General features: G+C 39.6%; 1 long non-coding RNA gene and 1 pseudogene across 1 annotated transcript; one reads left to right on the top strand and one right to left on the bottom strand.

Annotated features, from left to right (window-relative positions):
* Positions 1–18,345: 18,345 nt before the first annotated feature.
* Positions 18,346–21,397, bottom strand: LOC102154367. Its single transcript, XR_005358884.1, has 2 exons — positions 21,265–21,397; positions 18,346–19,331 (listed from the first exon to the last, which is right to left on the bottom strand). It is a non-coding gene; the product is annotated as an uncharacterized LOC102154367 (long non-coding RNA).
* Positions 21,398–21,448: 51 nt separating this feature from the next.
* LOC119871868 overlaps positions 21,449–25,356 on the top strand; it is an 82,748-nt pseudogene continuing 78,840 nt past the window's right edge.

Genomic DNA, 25,356 nt, shown 5'->3' with positions numbered 1-25,356 from the left:
GGGCATGTGATATTTCTTTCTTTTTTTTTTTTTTTTTGGCATGTGATATTTCTAATTAGAAGTCAGTCATCATTCTTATTGTTATGCTACTTAACAGAAAGTCTTTTTCCCCCAGCTATCAATATATTATCTTCAGCAAATCAGCTATGCTGTGTCTACATGTGACTTTCTTTGCTTGAAGTTTCCTGAGTTTGTTGTATCTTTTCAAACATTTCTTAACTCTATCTCTCCCCTTCTTCTGGGACTTTAATTACACATGATGGGCCCATTTGATGTTTTTCCTTGAGGCATTGTTCTTTTATAATTATTTTTTATTCCTCCAGGCATTTCAATTTAGACAATTTATATTGGAAGGTTTAAGCTTACTGATCCTTTCTTTTGTTTGTCAAGTTTGCTGTTAAGCTCTCCTAGTTAATTACTAATTTTGACACAGTGTTTTTAAGTTTTAGAACTTCAATGAGGAAGAAGTTGTACTTCTGAGTGGTACTTGGAAGATGCAAGGCTCTTTCCACACTCCATTAAAAGTCTATTTCTGCTATCAGAAAGATTGCAGTTTAGCTGACTAGAAAAAAACTTAGAGAAAAATAAAATTAATACTGTTTTAAAAGCCAAAAGCTAGTTAAAAACACAACAAAATGAAACAGAAAACTCAGCAGCTTATTTGAAACAAATGATTCAAAACCATTCAATTCAGCATTTATGTGGAGGTGGCATATAACAAGCCCTGCCCTCACTTACCCTTGAGACTGTAAGTGAAATTTAACTTCAGAAATGAGGATTTCACTGAGATTTGATGTGTCCTAGAGGAGCAGAATCTTAACTTCTGAACATACCCATGCACACAAATGTCTCATTCCTCACTGGTGACAGGAAAAGCCATCCATGATGTAGCTCATGATCTTTACAATCTAACCCCCACCTGCTCCAGACTATTGGCTTTACACACTCCCATATCAGTATGGGTGGGATTTAAAGGCAGAGATAGAAGTATAGAGATGAAAGGACACAAGCTTTGTCTGTCTGCTTTCCATGTTTATGACCTGCCCTTCTCATAGAGTGGAACCATTACCCTTCAAGGCTTCTCTTCAAAGGCCAATTTGGTTAGGAGAGAAGGATCATTTCAAAGCATGGCAAACATAGAGGTCTGCTGCTAGAGCCCATCTTTGCAGAAGGGTTTGCTGCTGTATTGTGTAGGAGTGGAAATCTTCTTTCCTGCTAGGTAGGTTCTTTGGATGGCCTAATAATTAAATGGACAGCAAAGGGAGAAAAAAATTAATTTCATACCAATTAAACATATGAGACTCAAAGAAGTACCCAAAGCAGACAATTTTTATACCTTCTAGACAAGAAATAAATTTTTAAAGAATTGAAAAGCCAAAGGGGCTTGGGCTTGGGGTAATAAATTGGTAAAGAAGCAACAAGCTTTATTTATACAGACTTCTTGGCTCTAAAGTCCCTATCTCTGGTGGCAAGGATACTGGCATAGGAATGGTATCTTTCAGAGTAGAAATTTATTTCCTGATTTCAGGGGGACAAAAGAGGGTACCAATATCTTTCTTGAACCAGACCGTTTTGTAAGCAATTTTAATTCAAAATGATCAACATACCAAAGTGGTATATTTTGGGATGGCATATTTTGTTCTACTTTAACAGCCGTGAGTACTTCCGGCTGCCAGTAACAGCAAACCCAGCCATCTGTGACCGAAACAGCAAAGGCACTTGTGATATCAAATAATAATCAGAATTTTGAAAGCAGAGTAGTTCCTAATTTGATCAGCAACTAAATTTTGACATTTACAGTTTCTTGCAGTGAGTTTAATCAGTAGACAGTCTCCAGATGTTAGCCCCTTCAGTGTCTCCATCATTTTCAGATAGATACCTTGTCTGATGGCAGGACCTTCCCAGACAGCTGTGCCTGGTGACTGAGTGAGGGGAAGGGATAAAAGTTGGGTCATTTTAGATTAATAATGGAAACTCTGATGAACAATACCTACTCCAGAGATCTAGATTTGTTAGGGCTTTGTTGTACATCTATTGCAGTTCAACGTCTTCCTTTTTCTTTTCCTACTTCATGTCCCTTTCCTTCCCTGAAGCTGATTTCCAATAAACACATTGTATCTCAAAATCCATCTCAGAATATGTTTCTATAAATTTCTTTTTTTTTTTTTTATATATCTGGCTCACTCATCATCCTGTTAGCAACAGAGACCCCATACAGCAGATTAACACAACTTTAGGCGTATTTGATTTATGTTTCATTTTTTAATCTTTTTTTTTTAAGATTTTATTTATTCATGATAGAGAGAGAGAGAGAGACAGAGACACAGGCAGAGGGAGAAGCAGGCTCCATGCAGAGAGCCTGACGCGGCACTCGATCCCGGGACTCCAGCATCGCGCCCTGGGCCAAAGGCAGGCGCCAAACCACTGAGCCACCCAGGGATTCCCCCATTTTCTAATCTAATCAGAAGAAAAAAGATAAACACTTTGTATTCACATGAGGTCAACAATGATACACATTTATAGTTTTGTGTCAGGGCTCTCTTGCCTCGTGTGAAAAAATCTGGACGATATAGACATTCTGTATCTGAAGCATGCACTTTATAGGGTGGGAGATAAGCCCTATAGAAATTCGGGAGCATCTGCTATTCCTGTAGGGATCAAGAAATCAGGATCATTCCAGGATACACTCTCTAAAGTAAAAGACAAATTATTGCATTGTGCACATTCTACAAAGAATAAGGAAGCACAACAGCTAGTGTGTCTCTTCTGGAAGTAGCATACTCTGCACCTAACCATATTTTCCTGGCCTATATACAGATGACACAAAAAGCTGACAGCTTCAAGTCTGCACTCAAAGTCTGCCTTCAAGTTCAAGGGCAGAAATAGGCTTTGTTCCAGGTCCAAGCTTTAGTGCAAACTGTCTAACCATTTGCACATAGGTAATCTGGCAGATCCTATGTTATCAGAGATATCACAGGTGAGAAAATATGCTTTATGGAGTCTACAGGAACCTTCAGTGAGAATCTCACAATAAAGTGAGTCTTGGGACTCTGTAACAAGGCCGTGTCATCTGTAGTAGAGAATTAATGCTATTGGAAAACAACTCCCATACTGCTAGATTCTGGTAGATATGGAACTCATAACATGGAACACCCTCATGTCTCCTCTTTATAGGAATTCAGGAAGGAGGGACAGAGGGCAGTGTCAGAGGAGAGGGGCTTTCGTGTGTGTCAAAGACATCCTTCCCCCACCTTACTATGTTGCCACGGGCCAACTTAAGCTTTCAGTGATTTGCCTCTACTGTTCTGACTACCCTCTTCTTTCACCTCTGTGCCCTTTCCCAAGCTTGCAGCTCACGTGTTCTTGGGCACTGCTTGTGAAAAGTGTGTGCTGAGAACAGTTAATGTGTGAATAGTTACAGCAACACTATCCTGTAACTCTTCCACAGGTGGCCCTGGGAAAGAATACCAGGCTGGCTCTTTGGGAACACATCTATGAAGTGATATAACTCCTTCTCCTGGGTGCCTCCTTCCACACTTCCTTCCGTAGCTCAGTTGTCTCAGTTGTCTCTGGGTGGTCTGCCTGAGAACCAGCTCTTGCCATCTCTTTCTCAGTCTCTCTCTCTCTCTGGGGAATCTGAGGTCCATCAGGACCTCAGGATGTGACTTCCTCCCATGGCCATGTTTGCTCTGTCATCACCACTGCATTCATGACAGAAGCTTCCTGCTAAGGCACACTTGCTCCCTTTATGCACACAGTTAATAAGCAGTGTTGGAGAGCAAGGAGCTACCTGAAGAGGTCCTTCTCTGAGAAGGTGTGTTCCAGCAAGGAGAAGGAGTCATCCAAGGCTTTTGTGGATACATGGAGGGCAATGGCTTGTGGAGCTTGCATAATATGTCAGCAGACAAACCAGAGGAAAGCTATCTAGCTTTTTCAGGATCATGTGGTCATAGTAATCATAAACAAATATAAAGTGTTGAAAACTTGCTTTTTTCCAGGCTTTTTGCAAATACTATCTCAGTATTCCTCTAGAAAATCTCCCAGGGACTCCAAATCCAGATAAAGGCCCCTTCTGTGATCCCTAAGCCTTCTGGACTTCCTCTGACACATGTACTGTAGGATTCAAATTATCTGTATACTTGTCTATATCCTCTCTCTGGACTCAAAATTATGAAGGTAGAAGCAGGATCTGTTTTTTGCTTTGTCATGTTTCCAAGCCTCCAGAAAAATGCCTGTTACACAGCACTGCCAGTTAATAATTATTTTATGTTGAATCTCACAACGTTATGACATAGGTGGCATTTAGATCTAGTACATAGATGTATTTGTTTGTGTTGAGGTGAAATTCATACAACATAGGATCAGTAATTTTATTTTATTTTATTCCTTTTATTTGTTATTTTGCTTTTATTGAAGTTTGATTTGCCAACAAATAGTACAACACCCAGTGCACAGCCCATCAAGTGCCCTCTTCAGTGCCCATCATCCAGTTACCCCAACTCTCCAGCCACCTCCCCTTCCGCAACCCTTTGTTCTGTTCCCAAAGTTAGGAGTCTCATGTTTTGTCACCCTCTCTAATTATTCACACTCGTTTTCTCTCCTTTCCCTTATAATCCCTTTCACTATTTCTTCTATTCCTTGATGAATGAAACCATATGATGATTATTGTCCTTCTCTGATTGACTTACTTCATTCAGCATAATACCCCCCATTTCCATCCATGGCAGAGCAAATGGTGGGTATTCGTAATTTCAAATATTCAAATGGAGTAATATTCCATTGTATATATAGACCACCTCTTCTTTATCCATTCATCTGTCAAAGAACATCAAGGCTCCTCCCACAGATTGGCTATTGTGGACATTGCTGCTATAAATATTGGGGTGCAAGTGTCTTGGTCTTTCACTGCATCTGTGTCTTTGGGGTAAATCCCAAGCAGTGCAATTGCTGGATCATAGGGTAGCTCTAATTTTAACTCTTTGAGGAGCCTCCACACAGTTTTCCAGAGTAGCTGCACCAGTTCCCATTCCCACCAACAGTGCAAGACAGTTCCCCTTTTTCCACATCCTCTGCAACATTTGTTGTTTCCTGTCTTGTTAATTTTCACCATTTTCACGGGTCTGAGGTGATATCTCATTGTGGTTTTGATTTGTGTTTCCCTACTTATTTTTTTATTTGCCATTTGTATGGCAAATGATGTGGAGCATTTTCTCCTGTGTTTATTGGTCATATGTATGTCTTCTTTGGTGAAATTTCTGTTCATGTCTTTGCCCATTTCTTTTTTTTTTAAATTTCTTTTTATTGGAGTTCAATTTGCCAACATATAGCATAACACCCAGTGCTCATCCCATCAAGTGCCCCCCTCAGTGCCCGTCACTCAGTCAACCCAACCCCCGCCCACCTCCCTTTCCACCACCTCTTGTTCGTTTCCCAGAGTTAGGAGTCTCATTTTCTGTCACCCTCTCTGATATTTCCCACTCATTTTCTCTCCATTTCTTTTTTTTTTAAGATTTTATTTATTTATTCATGAGAGAGAGGCAGAGACATAGGCAGAGCAAGAAGCAGGCTCCCTGCAGGAAGCCCAATGTGGGACTCGATCCGGGGACTCCAGGATCACGCCCTGAGCCAAAGGCAGACATTCAACTGCTGAGCCACCCAGGCATCCCTCTTTTGCCCATTTCTGATTGGATTGTTCATTTCATTGCTGTTGAGTTTAATAAGTTCTTTATAGATCTTGGATACTAGTCCTTTATCTGATATGTCATTTGCAAATATCCTCTCCCATTCTGTAGGTTGTCTTTTAGTTTTGCTGACTGTTTCTTTTGCTGTGCAGAAGCTTCTTATCTTGATGAAGTTCCAATAGTTAATTTTTGCTTTTGTTTCCCTTGCCTTCATAGATGTATCTTGCAAGAAGTTGCTGTGACCAAGTTCAAAAAGGGTGTTGCCTGTGTTCTCCTCTAGGATTTTGATGGAATCTTGTCTCACATCTGGATCTTTCATCCATTTTGAGTTTCTCTTTGTGTCTGGTGTGAGAGAATGGTCAAGTTTCATTCCTCTGCACGTGTCTGTCCAATTTTCCCAGCACCATTTATTGAAGAGACTGTCCTTTTTCCAGTGGATAGTCTTTCCTGCTTTGTGGAATATTAGTTGACCATACAGTAGAGCCCATTTCTGGGTTCTCTGTTCTGTTCCATTGATCTATGTGTCTGTTTTTGTTCCAGTACCACACTGTCTTGATGATCACAGCTTTGTAGTACAACTTGAAATCCAGGATTGGGGATCCCTGGGTGGCGCAGCGGTTTGGCGCCTGCCTTTGGCCCAGGGCGCGATCCTGGAGACCCGGGATCGAATCCCACATCAGAGTCCCAGTGCATGGAGCCTGCTTCTCCCTTTGCCCGTGTCTCTGCCTCTCTCTCTCTCTCTCTCTCTCTCTGTGACTATCATAAATAAATAAAAGTTAAAAAAAAAAAAAAGAAATCCAGGATTGTGATGCCCCTGACTCTGGTTTTCTTTTTAACATTCCGCTGGCTATTCGAGGTCTTTACTAATTCCATACAAATCTTAAGATAATTTGTTCCAACTCTGTGAAGAAAGTCCATGGTATTTTGATAGGGATTGCACTGAATGTGTAAATTGCCCTGGGTAACATTGACATTTTCACAATATTAATTCTGCCAATCCATGAGCATGGAATACTTTTCCATCTCTTTGTGTCTTCCTCAATTTCTTTCAGAAGTGTTCTGTAGTTTTTAGGGTATAGATCCTTTACCTCTTTGGTTAGGTTTATTCCTAGGTATCTTATGCTTTTGGGTGCAATTGTAAATGGGATTGACTCCTTAATTTCTCTTTCTTCAGTCTCATTGTTAGTGTATAGAAATGCCACTGACTTCTGGGCATTGATTTTGTATCCTGCCACATTGTCGAATTGCTGTATGAGTTCTAGCAATCGGGGTGGAGTCTTTAGGTTTTCTACGTACAGTATCATGTCATCTGCAAAGAGGAAGAGTTTGACTTCTTCTTTGCCAATTTGAATGCCTTTTATTTCTTTTTGTTGTCTGATTACTGAGGCTAGACAACAACCTAGTATTATGTTGAATAGCAGTGGTGAGGTGGACATCCCTGTCCTGTTACTGATCTTAGGGGAGAGGCTCTCAGTGTTTCCCCATTGAGAATGATATTTGCTGTGGGCTTTTCATGGGTGGCTTTTAAGATATTGAGGAAAGTTCCCCTATCCCTACACTCTGAAGAGTTTTGATCAGGAATGGATGCTGTATTTTGTCAAATGTTTTCTCTCCATCTATTGAGAGGATCCTATGGTTCTTGTTTTTTCTCTTGTTGATATGATCTATCACTTTGATTGTTTTATGAGTGTTGAACCAGCCTTGCATCCCCGGGATAAATCTCACTTGGTCATGATGAATAATCTTCGTAATGTCCTGTTGGATCCTATTGGCTAGTATCTTGTTGAGAATTTTTGCATCTGTGTTCATCAGGAATATTGGTCTATAATTCTTTTTGGTGGGGTCTTTGTCTGGTTTTGGAATTAAGGTGGTGCTGGCCCCATAAAACAAGTTTGGAAGTATTCCATCTCTTTCTATCCTTCAGACAGCTGTAGTAGAATAGGTATTACTTCTTCTTTAAACTTTTGATAGAATTCCCCTGGGAACCCACCTGGCCATGGACTTTTGTGTCTTGGGAGGTTTTTGATGACTGCTTCAATTTCTTCCCTGGTTATTGGTCTGTTCAGGTTTCCTATTTCTTCTGGTTCCAGTTTTGGTAGTTTGTGGTTTTCTAGAAATGCATCCATTATGCTGCTCATAATACATTTTTAAAATCGTTTGTATTTCCTTGGTATTGGTTGTGATCTCTCCTCTTTCATTCATGATTTTATTAATTTTAGTCTTTTCTGTTTTCTTTTTAATAAGATGGGCTAATGGTTTATCTATCTTATTAATTCTTTCAAAGAACTAACTCCTGGTTTTGTTTATCTGTTGTACAGTTCTTCTGGTCACTATTTCACTGAGTTCTGCTCGAATCTTTATTATCTCTCTTCTTCTGCTTGGTGTAGGTTTTATTTGCTGGACTTTCTCCAGCTCCTTTAGGTGCAAGGTTAGCTTGTATATTTGAGGGTTTTTTCCCAATTTTTTGAGGGAGTCTTGTATTGCAATGTATTTCCCTCTTAGCACTGCTTTTGCTGTATCCCAAAGACTTTGAACAGTTGTAGCTTCATTTTCATTAGTTTCCATGAATCGTTTTAATTCTTTTCTAATTTCCTGGTTGACCCATTCATCTTTTAGTAGGATGCTCTTTAACCTCCACGTGTTTGAGTTTCTTCCCAATACCTTCTTATGATTGAGTGCTAGTTTCAAAGCATTATGGTCTGAAACTCTGCAGGGGACAATACCAATCTTTTGGCATTGGTTGAGGCCTGCTTTGTGAACCAGTATGTGGTCTATTCTGGAGAAAGTTCCATATGTACTTGAGAAGAATGTGTATTCAGTTGCGTTTGGATGGAAAGTTCTGTAAATATCTGTTAAATCCATCTGGTCCAGTGTATCCTTTAAAACCCTTATTTCTTTGGAGATGTTGTGCTTAGAAGTTTTGTCATTTGTAGAAAGTGCTGTGTAGAGCAGCCCGGGTGGCTCAGTGGTTTAGCACCGCCTTCAGCCCAGGGCCTGATCCTGGAGACCTGGAATGGAGATCCACGTCGGGCTCCTTGCATGGAGCCTGCTTCTCCCTCTGCCTGTGTCTCTGCCTCTCTTTTTCTGTGTCTCTCATGAATAAATAAATAATCTTAAAAAAAAGAGAAAGTGCCGTGTAGAAGTGTCCTACTATTAATGTATTATTATCTAAGTATGATTTTACTTTTGTTATTAATTGATTGATCTACTTGGCACCTCCCACATTAGGTCCATAAATATTCATGATTGTTAGGTCTTCTTATTGGAAACACCCTTTAAGTATGATATAGTGTTCCTCTTCTTCTCTTACTACAGTCTTTGGGATAAACTTTAATTTATCTGATATGAGGATTGCTACCCCAGCTTTCTGTTGAGGACTATTTGAATGGTAAATGGTTCTCCACCCTTTCATTTTCAGGCTGGAAGCGTCCTTAGCTCTAAAATGAGTCTCTTGTAGACAGTATATAGATGGGTCTTGGTTTTTTGTCCAGTCCAAAACCCTGCGTCTTTTGATGGGATCATTTAACCCATTCACATTCAGAGTAAGTTTTGAAATACACCAATTTAGTGTCATCGTAATACCTATTCAATCCCTGTTTTTGTGGATTATTTCTTTGGGCTTCCTCTTTCTTTTACAGGGTCCCTCTTAAAATTTCTTGCAGAGCTGGTTTGGTGGTTACATATTCTTTCATTTTCTGCCTATCTTGAAAGTTCTTTATCTCTCCTTCTATTCTGAATGACAGCCTTGCTGGATAAAGTATTCTTAGCTGCATGTTCTTCTCATTTAGGACCCTGAATATATCCTGCCAGCTCTTCTGGCCTGCCACGTCTCTGTAGAGAAGTCTTCTGTTAATCTAATATTTCTCCCTATAACTTAAGAATCTTGTCTCTCGCTGCTTTAAGAGTTTTCTGTTTATCTTTGGAATTTGCAAGTTTCACTATTAAATGTCAAGGTGTGGAATGGTTTTTATTGATTGGGTGGGGGGACCCTCCCTATCTTCTAGATCTGAATGCCTGTTTCCCTCCTCAAATTAGGGAAGTTCTACAGTTCTACAGAGCTATGATTAGTTCAAATATTTTTTATGGCCCTCTGTCCCTCTCAGGGCTCTCTGGAATCCCAATATCCGTAGATTCTTCCTTCTGAGTCTATCATTTATTTCCCTTAACCTTTCTCACGGTCTTTTGTTCTTTTCTTTTTTCCTCATCTTTCTTCCTTGCCATCAACTTGTCTTCTATGTCACTCACTCTATCTTCCACCTCATTAACTCTTGTCATTAGGACCTCCAGTTTGGATTGCATCTCATTTAATTGATTTTTAATTTTGGCCTTTTTAGATCTAAATTTTGCAGTCATGAAGTCTCTTGAATCTTGTTGATAAGGATTTCTAAAGATTTAGTTATCCATTTCTTCCTGTTACAGAGAGGAAGAAACCCTTACAAATGGTGGTTTACCTCATAAATATAAATATCTTTTACAAAAAAGTAACTTCTACTCAGTTTTCTACTCAGTAGCTTCTTCTGTTTCTGCTCTTTCTTGAAAATAATCAGTTCAGGATAATCCTTATATCAGAGAGACATGGTGCCAGTGGAGCATGTGACTCTTAATGTTGGTTTCCTGAGTTTGATCCTCATGTTGGGTGTGGAGCCTATGAAAGAAAGAAAGAACGAAGTAAAGAGAAGAAAAGAAAAAGAAAAAGAAAAAGAAAAAGAAAAAGAAAAAGAAAAAGAGGCATGTTTTGAGGTGGCATTTTCTGGCTCCCCTTCAATTGTATCAAAGATTCATATCAATCTAACACAAACTCCCAAAAAAATAGCACAGGAAAGAACACTGACCAATATTACCTTGAGACTTATAAAAATAAACACAAATCAAGGAAAGAAAGAACACACTTCAAAAAAGAAATAAGTGAAATTAGAAACTATTTTGAGCTAAAGAAAAATGAAAATCATCAAACTTGTGAGATTGAGCTAAAACAGTATTTACAGAGAAATTGATAGCACTAAAGAACTACATTAGAAAAAAAAGAAAGGACTAAAATCAATGACCTTAATTTTTGATTTAAGAAAATATCTTAAAATATTTTAAAAGAACAAGTTAAACACAAAGTTTAAAAGAAATAACTCAATGTTTCATGATGGTTCACAAAAGACTCAAGTTATTTTAGCCACGTAAAATTATAATAATGAGATCATACTTAAAGTAGACAAGAAAATTTGGAAATCTGAACAATTTTCAAACTCCTTTTGTTTTTAATTGTAAATTCATTCCATTTATTGTTACATGTGACAGCATTTTACTTTCCTATTTGAAAGGATAAGGAATATTTACAAGTAAAATACATAGATTTAATTATTTTAGAAATAATAAATGAATAATCTGTGGTAATCCCATTTGGTTGAACTCACTAGAGTAAAGAGAAAGAAGAAAAACTATAGATGGAATTACCCACAAGGCAGGGTCAGTCTAATATTAGCCTTTCCTTATAGATTAGCCATCTTTAGAGTTATTCATTTGAGGTTTCATCCTCTAGATAATGGTTTATAAATGGAAAATTTGAGTATCTTCATTTTTGTTTTAAAAATTGGTGGGAGGGCATATTTTCCTTCTAGGTATTTATACATAAATATTGAGGCTGGCTAAATTAAAGTTCAATTATCTAATTGGATACAGATGTTAAAAATAAAGAAGTATGTATTTACATGGGAAGTTATCTCTAAGCTATTTTTCCAAGTATAAAAAGAAAGATGCAAATCAATGTCTATAACATGTTTTATTTTTAAACAAGGGGCATATATTTGTATATATAGACTATTTCTGAAAGGGCATATGAGAAATTGGTAACAGTAGTTTGTCAATTTTTTCATTTTCCCTTTCTCTGGTATTTCCACAAGAATGAGTTATTACAATAAAATGTAGTTAAAAATAAACATAGCTGTCTATAGAGAGAGAAAAGGGAAATGTAATGAGATTCTAACATTGGGGAATCTTTATAGGCACAAGTTGCCTTCTATAATTCTTGCAAATTTTCAGTAATTTGAAATTATTTCAAAATAAAAAGATAACAAAAAAACAACTAATTCCATAAATAGTTCTTTTAAATTCCAAATTTGGCCTATACAATTCTATACACCCAGCCTAATTCATGTACATGACCCATGTACTAGCTGGTACAATGACATAATTGCTCTGAGCCTTGGTTTCCTCACTCCAAAAATCAGAATGATTTTTATAGGGTTGTGTTTTATACATACTGAACGTCAGTATATATTATTATATCCTCTCTTCTCTATTTCTTTCAACATGCCCTTATTTAGATAAAATAGTATGAGAAGGCAAAGAAGCCAATGCATTTTGTGGTTCTATAAACAGGGGGCAAGAAATATAGTTGAAGCAGAGGTTGTCATTTTTGGCATTACAAACATAAAGACTATCTCTGTATTCAGTCACTTCCTTCTTCTTGTACTTCAAGACTTTAAAAACATACCTTTTTCTGTCAAGAAGCAGTTTCACATATTATAAAAAAAATTCTTGGCTCTGAAAATTTTAAACCTAGGTTTAGAAATAATAATTCTGAGGTAACTTATCTTCTTTAAATGTATACAAATTTTAATGTCATGAGTTTTGTTTTGTTTTGTTTGTCTTTAACAGGTTGTCCAGCTCTAGTGAGAAGTAAACCAAAGGACAAGAATTTGCCCTGCAGTAGATTCAACTTCAACCACACAAATGTGGACTTTAGGAGTTTGGTAGAGATTAAGTTTAGATTTAAGAATTAACAAATGGGTGAAACAAGTCACCAACTATGGTTAATGTTATGTGTCAACTTGACTGGGTCATGGGGTGTCCAGATATTTAGTTAAACATTATTTTTATGTGAGTTTGTGAAAGTGTTTCTAGATGAGATTAGCATTAGAATCAGTAGACTGAGTAAGGCAGATTTCCTTCCACAATGTGGCTAGGTATCCTCTATTTCATTGAAGTCCTGAATGAAATAAAAGGTATAAGAAGAGAGAATTCAGTCTCTGCCTAATTGGATGAGCTGGAACATCAGTCTTCTCATGTGTTAGGACTGAAACTGAAACGATTGGCCCTCCTGATCCTCAGGCCATAGTGTTCACACTGGAATTACATCACCAGCAATCCTAGGTCTCCAGATGACACATGGCAGATCATGAGACTTCTCAGCCTACACAAATGCATGAGCCAATTGCTTATCAATATTCTCTTTATATCTATCTACCTATCTTTAAGTATCTAAGCATCTGTCTGTCTTATTATTTCTTTTCTCTGGTGAACTCTAATATATCATGTTCTGTCAAATTTTATGGTAAATGATTAATTTTGTCCAATTCACTTTATTGAACACAATCATTTTTTATAAATTTATTTTTTATTGGTGTTCAATTTGCCAACATATAGAATAACACCCAGTGCTCATCCCATCAAGTGCCCCCCTCAGTGCCTATCACCCAGTCACCCCCACCCCCCACCCACCTCCCTTTCTACCACCCCTAGTTTGTTTCCCAGAGTTAGGAGTCTCTCGTGTTCTGTCTCCCTTTATTGAACACGATCTTTTCCAATTTGGACCATTCGTCATTTCTTGCCAGAGTTATTATAACACCCTCTTAGATGTCTCCTGACTTTGGTTTCACCTCCCTCAACTCCTTCTTTCACCACAACTACCATTATAATCTTCATAAAATAAAATTATTTCTCTGATTGAAGAAAACAAAACAATAAAACAAATTACAAAAGCAATTTGATCTATGTATTGAGCTTTTTCTTGGCTCCCCAGTGCCTTGAGAATCACTTTGAAAATTCTGAGAGCATGCAGAGCTTTCAAAACCTAGGCTATTTCTATTCCTTCATCCCTAGGTTTTCCACCCAACATTGCTTCTTTCACTTTTATCACTCTCTTCCTTATTTTACACTTACTCTTCATTTATCTTCAAATCAAAGTCACCTCTCACTTTTTCTTCCCCCTGCCTGAAATGCCTTCCTTCATTCTCCACCAAGTGAATTCCAACTCATCTTGAAGATGAGCTCAACTGTTCCTCTTGCATGAAGCTTTCCCTAACATCCCTGCAGATGTCCCATCCATGTTCCTAAAGAGTAATTTTTATCCCTCTTTCAAATCACTTATTGCAGGGCTGGACAATGTATTGTTTATGGGACTATCTTTCCCACTGAACTTCAAAAGCCTCAGTGACAGGTTGAATTAATCTGTGCTCCTGGCCTACACTACTACATCCTTGGTTTCTTCTTTTCTTTTTCAAAATTTTATTTATTTATTTATTTATTTATTTATTTATTTATTTATTTGAGAGAGAGAGAGAGAGAGCATGAGGAGGGGAGGGGCAGAGGGAAAAGCAGACTCCCCGTTGTGCAGGGAGCCAGATGTGGGACTGGATCCCAGGACCACAAGATCATGAGCTAAGCTGAAAGGAGACAACTGACTGAATCACCCAGGTGCTTTTTCTTTACTGGGTACCTGCCATGTACAGAGTCCTGGGTTCTGGGGACACAGGTTTGACTATGACAGCAAAGATCTTTCCCTCATGGAATTCACTAACTGGAGGAAAGCAATACCATCAAACAACAATGTGTGTGTGTGTGTGGGGGGGGCGGTGACAGAAGGAGAGAGAGAGAGAATTTCAAGGAGTGGTAATTGTAATGTTTATAGCAGCAATCTCCACAACAGCCAAACTGTGGAAGAAGCCTCAATGTCCATCAACAGATGAATGGATAAAGAAGATATGGTCTATATATACACTGGAATATTACTCAGCCATCAGAAAGGATGAATAGCCACCATTTGCTTCAATGTGGATGGAACTGGAGGATATTAGGCTGAGTGAAGTAAGTCAATCGGAGAAGGAGAATCATTATATGGTTTCACTCATACAGGGAATATAAGAAATAGTGAAAGGGATAATAGGGGAAAGGAGGGAAAATGAGTGGGAAAATTAGAGAGGGTGACAAAACATGAGAGACTCCTATATCTGGGAAATGAACAAGGGGTATGGAAGGGAAGAAAAGTGAGGGGATGAGAAGACTGGTGACGGGCACTGAGGGAGGCACTTGACAGGATGAGCACTGGGTGTTATATGTTGGCAAATCGAAATTCAGTAAAAAGATATATATATATATAATAAAATAAAAACAAACTAAAACATTGTGGTGGCATAAAAAACTTGTGTCTGGGGCTATAATCAAGAGGAAACCTCTGAGGATGTGACACTGAGCACAGACATGAGTGAGGCAAAGGAGCCAGCCAGGTGAAGACCTAGGGAAGCAAAACTTTAGGCAGAGTGAACCTCAAGTAAAAAGGCACTGTTTAAGAGAATCACTTTCCTCATAAGGTAAAGGGAAACAATCATACAACGCTATGTCAGCTGTGTTGTTGTTTTTAATCCTAATCCTAGATCAACTGCCATAAAAGTATTCTGAGTAAAAGGCTGACATGATTAAATTAGTTTTTTGAAAAAGATCTCTTTGCCTAAGATGAGGACAGTGAAACCAGCATGTGCCAGTTTCCATCCTGGGCTTCTCAAACACCAAAGTGAGGCCAGCACCAAACTTCCAACTTTAATGAATCACGACTAGATTAGCACAAAATTATCAAAGCACTCAAAGCAAATGCTATTGTGCAATGGAGCTTCTATGGAGATTTGTAAGGACAAGCGAGACTGGCAGCGACTGGGACTCTGCTGAGGAGGGAGCCCTCTAGTGGGTAGAAGTGATAGTGCAGTTTTGCTGAGGCAGCAGGGTGGGGCAGGAGGACTTGGGCTTGTAGCTGCTAGATGATGTGCCTGGGGTCCCACTTTCTCATCTTTGTCATAAAGAGTGTATGCTGAATCAGTGTGATTCCCAAATAGGTGTCCATGGACAGGGGCTGATCCAGGGATATAGAGTCATCTGGGGAGTTACTGGCAAATACAGACTTGCTTACCCTACTCCAGAAGATGAGGATTTAGTAGAGAGGCACTGGTGCAGGAATCTGCATTTACATGAACATTCCTGAAGATTTTCTGTAAGGTTAAATTTTGGGAGCACTGCACTAGGAGACTCTAAGGTCCCTTCATGCTCTAATAGCCTGACATAGAGTTGTCTTCAGAGATAACGTGGGGTGATTTCTGAGTGTGCTTCATCCAAAATGGCAGCCCAACATTAACTTTTAGGATGGAGGGATTGATTCCTGGAGGAGTTCTAGTTTTCAGATGAGGCAAACAGGCCCAGAGAAGAAACATGATTTGCCCAAGATTACACACCAGGAAGTAACAATTCTAGAAATAGTACCAGTTTCCTGACCTCCTGGTATTTAAGACATTGCAGGTAGAATATCCATTCCTGTTCCTGACATCTAGCAAATTCCCACTTCTTGGTCGTCATCTTCCCCCCAATTCCTACTCTGGCCTACTCTTTCTTTCACATGGAGACCCATTAGGTTTTGGACACTATACTTTGTTTTAAGAAGACTCAACTTTGACTCCATTAATATGAAGTTGAGCCATCCCTCCCAGTACATACAGAGAGGAGGGTAAGGTCAGGGGAGGCTGTAGGAAGGACCTCAGTGCTTCTTGAGTGTTGAAGATAAAATAAATGGCAGGCCATGAAGAGTGTGGCTGACTGGCTCATAGCACACTCATATCCATGCCTCAAGGAGAAGCAGAACCCAGAATTCCTCATTCCACACTGTCCCTCCTGCCCCCTCTCCAAATACCCAACTTTCTTACAGGGATGATATCATATTGTCGGAGAAGACCAGGACCTGAAATCATTTTGACTGGGGCAGGGAGTGGGGTGGAGGAAGGAAGGAGTAGATGCACTAATTTAACTAAAAGCCTCAAGGGAGTCTCTGTTTCAGGTTCCTCCCACCTCATCCACCATCCACCTACTGACCTTCTTCCTTCACCATCCACGCTTCTTTGCTCTTCCAGGGCTTTTGGGATCATCTAGTGCATATTTTCTTCAGAGCAGACCTCACTGACATAGTACAAGCCTTGGTCACTTGATCTTTGCTGGGCTCAGCCTCTTAGGGCTGCTTGCCCTACTCTAGGCCTGGGATGAAGTTTGGAGTCTGCCTTGAGGTCTACTCGAAATCCCCACGGCTGCAGCTCAGGACAGTGGCCTCTGGTTCTGGCTTAGGGTGGTAGAAAGCAGCAAGCTCCCCTGCCTGGTCACTGCTTTGATGAATATTTAGTTCAGGGCCTACCCTGGGACCTCAGTCCAACCTCACCATACACCCTGCACCCCAGTCCTGGAAACTCCCAGGCTCTCCCTCTTCCAACCACCAGAGGCCGTTAGGCTAAAAGACTCCACTTTTCTCAACTTCACCACCACTCCAGATCCTCCCTGGACAGCTCAGAGGAAAGATCGCTTCATAAACTCTTAAAAACATTTTGGAAACTAGCAGCTTAATCATTATATTATTCAATCAGAAGTGTTTTGGGAAAGAAAAAATGAAGTATATCTTCATTTTAAGTACATCTGTTGTTTTCAGACGCTATTATTTGTCAGTGAATCATCAATTTTATTTTTTTGTGTGGCTAAGACTATTTGTTCTAACTAAGGATCATGCATGCAGCTAAACTAATGTGCCTTTTGTGTAAAATGGAAATTTCAGTCCTGCTAAGTGTCATGATCCTAAGTGTGGTGGGTGAGTAATCTCCCCAGATGTTATGAGATACATCTGGGGGGAGTAGGATTGTGAGACAGTGGGATCAGAGCTGTCCTTGCAGGAACACTATAGCCCACAAGGGCAACCAAGGCATTATATGCATAAGTCCAGCCATCCCATGTGTAAATCCTCCCGTTCTGCCCAGTGCCACATTGATTGACCACCAGAGCAGACTAACTGCAGACAGAGAACCCTGGCAGCTCATGGTCCTACTGCTCCTGGCTCAGGCTGGCCCAAAGAAAATGTAGGACCACTGTGACAGGTTCGTCAGATGCTGGCCCAGGTGGGAAGCCTGAGTTGTGGGAAACAAGGGCCAGGAAAGAGACAGTTCCTAAAACTGGGATTCCTCCCTGAGGCCTATTTCCCCAGAGAGATCTCTCCTCAATCAGTGGGCTCACCTCCCAGGTTCCAAGGCACAAACAGAGGGGTGGGGTGGGCTTAAGGGGGCAGGAAGGAAAGGGGAGTTACCAGCATTTCTTAAAAGCCACCACTTTGGGAGATAAGTAATGAGACAGAATCACATCAGATGAATTGAGAGAGAAGGTGAGTTGCCAACTGAGGGTTTATGGCTTTGTGGCTACATCAAGTACAAATGGGGAGGAAATAAAAACTGAAATAGATTTGTCCTTTACACAAGGTTACTATGAAACTTAATTTTTCATATAAATGGACTGGCCCTGGTCTGTCCCCTCTCGAACTCAAGGTTTCTTTATGACTTTTACAGTTCCTTTTCCCTAAGTGACTGCCTACTTCTCAGGGCTGTGAGCTGACACCTACCCACCCCATCCCTTTCAAACCCCCTCCAAGCCATTTCCTCCTCTTTGGAATTCATCCTAAGGCCCTTACTCTTTAATCTTAGTGTAAGCAGCCTTGTTAATCAAATATTTTTTTACTTGCTAATTACTCACCCTTTTCAGACAGTCCAGGACATTCACTGGCACAAGAGTTCAGTAAAGTAAGGAACCCGTTAGAGCAAAAGGCAAGTTCTAAAATTTGCAGTGATTTGGCAAAGGTTTATATTTTAGTTCAAAAGAATTTCCACCATTTGCAAAGGTGTGTGTGTGTATGTGTGTGTGTGTGCGTGAGAGAGAGAGAGAGAGAAAGAGAGAGGGAGAGAAAAAGAGAATGAGAGAGAGAGAGAGAGAGAGAGGACAGAAACAGAGATTCTATCCTTGGGTAATAAAAGCCCAAGTGGCATGACCCTGAGCAAATAGCTCATTCATACAGTGGAAATATTGAGAGTAATACTATTCTCATAGGGTTGTTATGAAGATGGCAGTAAACAAGTAAACATTGTGTGTACAATTTCTAACCGAATGCCTTGCACTTAATTTTGCATATTTTTTCTTTTTCTGTTTTTTTTTTTTTTTTTTTTTTTCAGAGCTGGGAGTTGGGGGAACTTGTTAGGGACATAAAATAAGTCTGAGTTAAGATTGTGCAGTTCTAACTGCTTATCTGTAGTCTAGTTGTAAACAAGGTACAGAAGATATGGTAAGTGTCAACCAATAGCTACTCAGTTTTTTATCCATCCTCCAGGTCCAAGGGAAGGGGGTGAGATGAGCTGTCATTATGTGGGGCTAGGCCAACTGGGTGCTGTGTAAGGGAGAGCTGGCATGGACTCTGAAAGCCTGAATATCCAGGAAGGAGAGATAGATAGAACAGGCTCAGCTCCAGGAGGAGCTAGTGCTGCTGAAACAAAACATGTCTGAGAGCAGTGGAGTGTGCTGAAGGTGGAAAGCAAGCTTTTGGTTTCTAGAGGAGGCACTGAAAGCCATGCTGGGGACTTCAGGCAGAAACAAGATTGTGGGCTGTAGGAGCTGAGTGCAGTGTTGAGCCTGGGCATACTCTTCATTAGACACCATCATCTTGCAGTCAGTGCAGACTCCACTCATTCCTTCCATGCTCCCCTCATCAGACAGGACTGGTCTCTCAGAAGTCCTGGACTTATATTGACCCATTCCCCTAGAGGAAAGCTTTAAAAGAAAATTATATTACTACTGTGGTTTCCCTCATTTTTTAGTTAAATGTTTCTGAGCAAAACTCAAGATTAGCAAAGCAAACACCTTTGTCTTCTTGGCATCTTTGGGAAGAAATGCACTTTATTTTGGCTGCTGTTCTAAGTTATTGCTGTATTTTAGGGTTCTTCTGGATCCCTGACCATAGAAGTGACTTAATCTGGGCAGAACAGCCCCTTCCTCACTGGCTGCTGAGAAGCCTCCGTGGCTGGAATTCCAATTAATCCGTGGCTAGGGCTGCAGTTGACAGGGATTCATGTTCATCGTGCTGTGACATAAGCTAAACATGGCCCTCTTAGCCTCCCTGCCAGGCCTGTAATGCCCTGTGTTACCTCTACCCTCCTAATGTCCTCATACTCTCCTGCCCTGAGTGAATCTCTACACCTATGCTTGGAGGGGGCCTTCGTAAATATTTGAGGAATCTGAAAACGCAATTTTGTATGCCCAGAATAGGAGTAAGTGGGTAACTCACTTTCTCTGTTCCTTCAAGGGTCTGGTATGAATGTGTGCATGTTTGTATGTGTACACAGGTATGTTTCTCTGTGTAAATGTATATGCGTGTGTGAATATGTGTCTATGTGCATGCATATGTGTTTATGCATATGTGAATGTGTGTATGTCCATGCATCACTTCTTCTAGACTATTTATTTATTTATTTATTTATCCTCTTTAAATGTCGCCGTGATTTGATCCTATTTGGTCCACCCACCTTCCATCCAGTCCCCACCCCTGAAATGACACAGGGATGAGACTACTGAACCTAAGTTCACATTCTCACAGATTTTTCAGTGTACATGCCCTTGTATCTTATCCAGTTTTTACTCTTGTGTACGGATCTTACCCAAGATTAACCAAGCTTCATTCTGAGTGGACAGTCCCCAGAAGACTACTTATACTTCTGACATGAATTGCAAGTTTTGAGAGGTTCCCAAAACCACCTTTAATTTCGATAATTTGCTAGAAGGACTCATGGAACTCAGTGAAAATGGCTATACTCACAGACTCAGTTTAATATTTTTAAAGATTAATTTTTTAAAAATAGTATTTATTTGTGATAAACAGAGAGAGAGAGAGGCAGAGGGAGAAGCAGGCTCCATGCAGGGAGCCCGATGTGGGACTCAATCCCGGGACTCCAGGATCATGCCCTGGGCCGAAGGCAGGCACTGAACCGCTAAGCCACTCAGGGATCCCCCCATTTTTTTTATTTTAAAGAGGAGGAAAGGGAAAAGGGAGAGGGAGAGAGAAAATCTTAAGCAGACTCCTTGCTGAGTGTGGGGCATGATGCAGGGCTTGTTCTTACAACTCTGAGATCATGACCTTAGCCAAAACCAAGAGTTAGATGCTTAACTGACTGAGCCACTCAGGCATCCCTTTCAGACACAATTTATTGCAGGGTTAGGGTTTAAATTAGACGTAACCAAGGGAAGAGCCATATAAGGTATGTATAGGAGTAGTTCCAGTCTTTTTCTCTCCCTGTGGAATCTTGGCTAGCAAGCCAAGCCTTGTATGGCCAAGATGCATAACAACATGCACAGTATGGTGATGACCAGGAAAATTCACCAGAGCCTTTATGTTCAGGGTTTTGTTGGGGCTCAGCCACATGCTGCCTAAGTGGACGACTTTTAGGCTTTTGTCCTCCCAGAGGTCAGGTTGACACCATTAGTCTTTAGTTCCTCTGAATGGGGACACAAATACCATGTGCCCAAATCATAATCATGCTGTGTGAACAGTCCCATCACAAATCACATTGCTAGACTGTCAGTGGCCAAAGCTCTCAGATAAACACAATGTCCTATCAAGCAGGACAATCCAGGGACCTGAGATCACCTCCCACTGGCTGAGAACAAAGGCCAGACTTCTCTTTGGGTAAAGTTAATTCTCTACACATACCCCTGCCAACAGTCCCTGTCTTTGAAATTTGAGGATTGGGAGGAGTAAACAGCATCTCTTCAAACCGCTGGGTGACTGAATGTTGTCCTTAGGGCTGAGTGGTCCCTCCTAGCCAACCAGGAGGACTCTGGTCCTCTCTGCATGGAATTTATGCTATGACATAACAATCTTGGTTCTAAAAAGAGCCCTGGACATCTCAATACTTGCTTGTTTGGGGACCACAGAATTATCAAGCATGAAGCAGCTTACCCCCTAAGAACCTTCTGCTACCTCCAAGAAATAGATATGCAGGACCAGGGAAGATAGTGGCAGCCTAGGAGGACTGCAGGCTTACCTTGACTCATGTATACAACTAGATAACTATCAAATCATCCTAAATACCTCAGAAATAGACCTGAAGACTAGCAGAACAAACTCCACAACTAAAAGGTAGAGAAGAGGCCACATTGAAGAAGGTATGAAGGGGGGAGACATCATTTAGGAGAGAAAAGGATCATGACTGTTGCAGTGGAGTGGGAGCTGTGGTCACAGAAAGGGTAGAGAGGCAGACTAGCACAGAGGGAGGAAGATGAATCCTCATAGCAATTATCTTGGAAAGCAAGAGGGGCCCAATTTTGAGAGTTCTTGTAACCAGCAGGATTTAAAGCCTAGAGTTTTAAAGGTCAATGGATTTGGCTCCAGGAGACTGCAGAGGCATTGGTGCTAATCTTGGAAAGAAGGCAAGGCAAACTGTTTGCAGACATATAGTGTGGAAATAGCAATCAAAAGAATGCCTAGGGCACACAGTAGGGAGGTTATTTGCTCTTCTTGAAGCATGTCCCAGAGAGGTAGCATTCACAGAGAAACCCTTCCAGGAACAAAGGAACTTACCAGAACCTTTTCCCTCACCTGCCCTTTAGTATTAACACAGAGCCACCTGTGGCAACCAGCACAGTGCCAAAACTACTACCTAATTTTCTTACACTAAGTCCCACCCTACCAGGCTCTGGGGGAATCGTCCTTCCTAGTGACATTCTCCTCAGTCCCAGGACAGTGGGTACCTCTTTCAGAAGACTAGGCCTAACCCTTGACAGCAACACATCTCCAACCTTGGAGTTCTTGTTCATGAAGTTATTTCCCTAAGAATATAAGTAGCTGACTTTCCTAACACACAGAAGCAGGCATAGACTTAGACAAAATGAGAAGAAAGCGGAATTTGTCCCAAATGAAAGAACAGAACAAGTCCATAGCCAGAGAACTAAATGAAACAGATATAAGTACGATGCCTGATAGATAATTTAAAGTAATGATCATAAAGATTCTCACTGGTCTTAAAAGAGTAAAGTACATGAATGAGACTCTTAACAGGGGGATAAGGAATAACATAGCAGAGATACAGAGCTTAACAAACAACAGAAGAAATATGCTTGATGGATTACATAGCAGGCTGGAAGAAGCAGAGGAACAAATTAATGACTTGGAAAACTGAATAATGGAAAGCAATCAAATTGAACAAAAGAAACAAAGAAAATTATGCAAAACAAGGATAGACTTAGGGACTCAGTAATTCCACCAAACATAATAACATTCACATTATAGAAGTTCCAGAAGAAGAGAGAGAAAAGGGAGCAGAAAATTTATTTGAAGAACTAATAGCTAAAAGCTTTCCTTATCTGGAGAAGGAAACAGATATCTAGATCCAAGAAGCACAGAGGACTACCAACAAAATGAATAAAAGCAGATCCACACCAAGACACATTACAATAAAAATGGCAAAATATAGTGATTAAAGAAAAAAATTCAAAAGCGGGAAGACAAGACGGTAACATAAGGCTATCAGGGGATTTTTTTTTTTTTTCAGAAACGTTTCAAGTCAGAAGGAGTGGCATGATATATTTTAAAGTGCTGAATGGGAAAGGTCTGCAGCCAAAATTACTATCCAGCAAAACTACTATTCAGAATAGGAGAGATAAAGTGTTTCCCAGAACAAAAATCAAAGGACTTCATGACTCCTAAACCAGTCATGCAAGAAATATTAAAGAGAACTCTGGGTGGAAAAGAAAGAACAAAAACGACAGTATGAAGATCTGAAACACAGAAGCAGTAAAAATGAATATTTTTGTAAAATATCAGCTGAGGAACTCACAAAATAAAAGGATGTAAAATATGACAAGATATAACTAAAACATGGAGAGGAGTAAAGAATTGGTTGATGACCATCAATTTTTTAAAAAGATTTTATTTATTTATTTATTTATTTATTTGGGACAGAAAGAGAGAGAATGTGCATGAATGGGGAGAGGGGCAGAGAGAGGGAGAAGCAGACTGCCTGATGAGCAGAGAACCTTATGAAGGGCTCAATCCCAGGATCCTGAGATCATGACCTGAGCTGAAGGCAGGCAGACGTTTAACCAACTGAGCCACCCAGGTGCCCCTGATGATCATCAATTTAATATCCACTGCTATATTTAGTTGTTAAATACAAACCTAATGGTAATCATAAATCAAAAGAGAGTAATAGATATGCAAAAAATAATGAGAAAGAAACCCAAGTAAAGAAAGCCAGAAAAATGGAAGTAGATCAAAAGAAGAAAGGATTAGAGAACAATAAAACAATTATGAAACAACTAAGTGGAAATAAATACATTTCTATCAATAATTGCTTTGAATATAAGTGAGTTAGATGCTCCACTCACAAGACATAAGGTGACAGAATGGGTTTAAAAAAAAACAAGATCCATCTATATGCTGCCTACAAGACTCATTTTAGACCAAAAGACACTTGCAGATTGAAAGTGAGGGGATGGAGAAATATCTATCATGCAAATTGGTGTCAAAAGAAAGCCAGAGTACCACTACTTATATTAGACAAAATAGACTTTATAACAAAGTCTATAATAGGAAACAAAGAAGAGCACTATATAATAATAAAGGGGACAATCCAACCAGAAGATATAACAGTTATAAATGTATATGCATCCCAAATGAGAGCACCCAAATACATAAAACAATTCATAACAAACATAAAGAAATAAATTGACAATAATATAGTAATAGGGAATTATATCACCTCATTTACATGGATGGACAGATCATTTAAACAGTAAGTCAACAAACTTACAATGATCTATAGAGACAACTGGAACAAATGGATTTAACTAACTCAGAATATTCCATCCTAAGACAACAGAATACATTCTTTTTAAGAGTACACAGATCAACCTCCAGAATAGATCAGATATTAGGCCACAAAGCCAGCTCTAAGAAATTCAAGAAGCTCAAAGTCACATTATGCATCTTTTCTGACCACAGTGCTATATGAAACTAGAAGTCAACCACATGAAAAATTCTGCACAAGACAACGAATACCTGGAGGTTAAATAAGATGCTACTAAACAGTGAATGGGTCAACCAGAAAATAAAAGAAGAAATTTATAAAGTACTAGAAACAAGTGAAAATGAAAACATTACAGTCCAAAACCTTTGGGATGCAGCAAAAGTGCTCCTAAGAGGGACAAAGATAGCAATACAAGCCTCCATCAGAAAGCAAGAAGAATTTCAAGTGAATAACCTAACCTTTCATTTAAGAGACCTGGGAAAAGAGCAATAAATGAAAACTAAAACAAGCAGAAGGAAGGAAATAATAAAGAGTATAGCAGAAATAAATGGTATAAAAACTAAAACAAAATAACAAAGCCCAAAACAAAGCACACAGAACACACACATACACACAATAGAACAGATCAATGAAACCAGCAGCTTATTCATTGAAAAAATTAATATAATTGATAAACCTCTAGCTGGATTTATCAAGAATAAATAAAGGACTCATATAACTAAAACTACAAATGAGAGAGGAGGAATAACAACTAACACCATAGAAATATAAAGGATTATAAGAGAACATTATGAAAAACTATATGCCAATAGGACAACCAAGAAGAAATGGATAACATGACACTATATATTGAAAACCCAGAAAACTCCAAAAATGAACAAACAAAAAACGTTAGAACTATTAAATGAATTCAGTAAAGTCACAGGATACATAATTGATGCATAGAATTCTGTTGCACTTCTGTACATCAGTAATAAAGCAACAGAAAGAGAAAC

The sequence above is a fragment of the Canis lupus genome, chromosome 5 (assembly GCF_011100685.1).
Source record: "Canis lupus familiaris isolate Mischka breed German Shepherd chromosome 5, alternate assembly UU_Cfam_GSD_1.0, whole genome shotgun sequence".
In the NCBI taxonomy this organism is placed as follows: Eukaryota; Metazoa; Chordata; class Mammalia; order Carnivora; family Canidae; genus Canis; species Canis lupus.
This window is presented reverse-complemented; position numbering and strand designations above follow the sequence as displayed.